This window comes from Eschscholzia californica, unplaced genomic scaffold (genome assembly GCF_041429995.1).
Source record: "Eschscholzia californica isolate CP2 unplaced genomic scaffold, dmEscCali1.0.p SCAF_4, whole genome shotgun sequence".
Classification (NCBI taxonomy): domain Eukaryota; kingdom Viridiplantae; phylum Streptophyta; class Magnoliopsida; order Ranunculales; family Papaveraceae; genus Eschscholzia; species Eschscholzia californica.
The window spans coordinates 18,200,392-18,203,013 of NW_028238461.1; the positions used below are offsets into that span (position 1 = coordinate 18,200,392).

A 2,622-nucleotide genomic window follows, 5' to 3' on the forward strand; every position below is an offset into this window, starting at 1 on the left:
TAGTCAATGACGAGTCCGACGGTGAAAACGGTATTCAATTTGGAGTTCGGACGGGGAAGATATGAAAGAAAGAAGTCCGAGGGTATTCTAGTCCTTTGTGGGAATTTGAAGATGTAGAGACAAGGATAGAGGCACTCTCTTGGTTTCTAAATCAAAGCCCAAAACCAAGTCCAAGCCCAAGAAATATTAAGAGAAGAAGAATTGTGGATATTTTATGGGCACCCATTTGTGGTCTAAAGACTTAGTCAAGTTTGACTAAGTCTAGGGTTTGACTCAAGTTAGAGAAAGGGGGGTCAAAATCTACTATTCATCTTCTTCTTCAATTATCTTCTAACAACCAAGAAGAGGAAGAAGGAGAAGGAGGCAAGGGGCTAGGGTTCTTCATCACTTAGTAGAGTTTGAGAGAGAGAAAAAGAGAAGAAGGAGAAGGAGGAGTGCCGGCCAAGGCAAGGCCGGCCTAGCCTTGGCCGGCAGCAGCTCGGGCTGCACGACAGCAGCTCGAGCTGCTCGGGAGAAGCTGCTGAGCAGCACGGACGGGACAGCAAAGGGGCGGCCATGTTAGCAGCTCGGGTTGGTGCTCTATGCTCGGGACAGCAGCTCGTGCTAGCTTCCAGCAACCGGGACGGAACAGGCCGGAGCAGCAGCTACAGCCCGAGCAGCCCCATGAAAGGCACGGGAAGGAAGCTTCACTCACGGCCATTGGCAGCAGCCCGGGAGCAAGCAGCAGCTCGGGTTTGCTCGGGACGCACTAGGGACGGCTGGGACAGCACCTATGTGGCCGGATCTACTTGATTTGTTGGCCGGATTCTTCTTGTTTCGGCCGGACCTTTCTTGACTTTTCCGGCCACTTTCTTGGCCGGAAAAGTTAGGGCTTTTACTCCCTATGTCATGGTCTTGCTTCCCATATGGTTTGATTTGATTTTGGTTGAAGTTTTCTAGAGAGAGAAAGCTAGGGTTTAGCTTTAATGGAGGTTGTGTTCTAAATGGAGAAGATGATGGTGGTCGCTATGGGGAACCCAGAATTTGCTAAGGGGAGATCGGCTGAACCTTAAAGACTCATATTTTCCGACGATCTTAGCCTCGAACCACATCGAAAAAGGGGGAATCTCTCACCATTTCCTTTCCATTTCTTATTCAATCGCCATGTTAGCTAACTTTAGTGTGTCGATTATATGAGATGAAATGTGATGAATTCGTGATTATGTTTAATATGATTTGATGTTTTGATTATGAATTGATGTTCATTTAATTCGATTATCGTTTTGATCGTATTTTCATGTGTCTTGTCAAGCACTTCGCATAGTTAATAGACGAAACGAAGTATTCGATATCGATCGTAGTCTAAGTCATAATTTCATGTGTCTTGTCATGCACTTCACATAGTTAGGCGACTAGACGACACTTTCGATGACTCGGGATTAATCGATTATGATGTTTGTTTGACTAAGTATGATCTCCGGATATACGTAGTGCTTATAGACATCACTTTAGGAGTCGAATATTGGTTGTACCTCGACACATCAAATCGGACTACACATAGTCGTAGGTTTATCATTATGGATTCCCGGACTTCGACACCTCTCTCACTTATTTGTTGCGCGAATCGAGTCTTACCGTCTCCCGACTCTTGTTCCTCCGACTCTTCTCTCGAATCTCTCTCGCCCATTTACTTTGTTGTTTAGTTTAGTTTTACTTTTTTATTCTCTTCTTGTTACTTACTCAATCATAAACCTCCCACTTTTGTCTTGTTTTTTTCCTTTTTAGTCTAAGTTAGTGAGTGACTCGTAGACCGGTGGACTAGACTCTCCCGATAACCGGACTACCAACCTATCCTTGGATCGACTCCGGTTTTACCGGTTACTACTTGATACCTCCGCTTGGGTGTGCAACCTTTTCGGGTGCATCAAGCAGCTCGGGCTCGGGAAAGAAGCAGCTCGGAATGCTGCTTAACACCGGAACGTGGCCGGAAACAGCAACTCCATCTCGGGTTCTTCATCTCTAAGCTCGGAACACTTACACCATGGTCGGATTTCATCTTTTTCGGCCGAAATCCTTCCAGCTTTAGCCAGATCTATCTAAATTGGTTCCGGCCATTATTTTGGCCGGAAACTTAAGGGTTCTTGCTTGATACTCATGGTCTTGCTTCCCTCTTGCTTCACTTGTGGTGTGGTGTTGATTCTCTAGAGAGAGAAAGAGCTTATGTAAGCTTTTATGGTGGATTTCTAACTAAGAGGAAGAAGATGACATTTTGCTATAGGGTATCCTGATTTTTGTTTGGGCACTTATTGTAGCACTACTAAAGGGAACTCTGACTTTTGCTAATGGGAGAGCAGCTGAACCTTAAAGACTTATCTTTTCCGACGATCTTATCCTCGTGCCACATCGAAAAAGGGGGTTTCTGTCATCATCTTCTTGTCGTTTATTATTCATTTATCATGTTTAGCTAATTCTCGTGTGTCGATTATGGGATGAATTGTGATGAACTCGTGATTATTTATGTGATGATTTAATGGTTTGATAATATAATTGATGTTCATTTATTTCGATTATCGTTTTGATCGTATTTTCATGTGTCTTGTCAAGCACTTCACATAGTTAATAGACGAAACGAAGTATTCGATA

General features: G+C 44.0%; 1 long non-coding RNA gene across 1 annotated transcript; it reads left to right on the forward strand.

The window, feature by feature from the left end:
• The first annotated feature begins 324 nt into the window (after window positions 1-324).
• LOC147543363 (uncharacterized) lies at window positions 325-1,230 on the forward strand. Its single transcript, XR_015224012.1, has 2 exons — window positions 325-541; window positions 595-1,230. It is a non-coding gene; the product is annotated as an uncharacterized LOC147543363 (long non-coding RNA).
• Window positions 1,231-2,622: the final 1,392 nt, after the last annotated feature.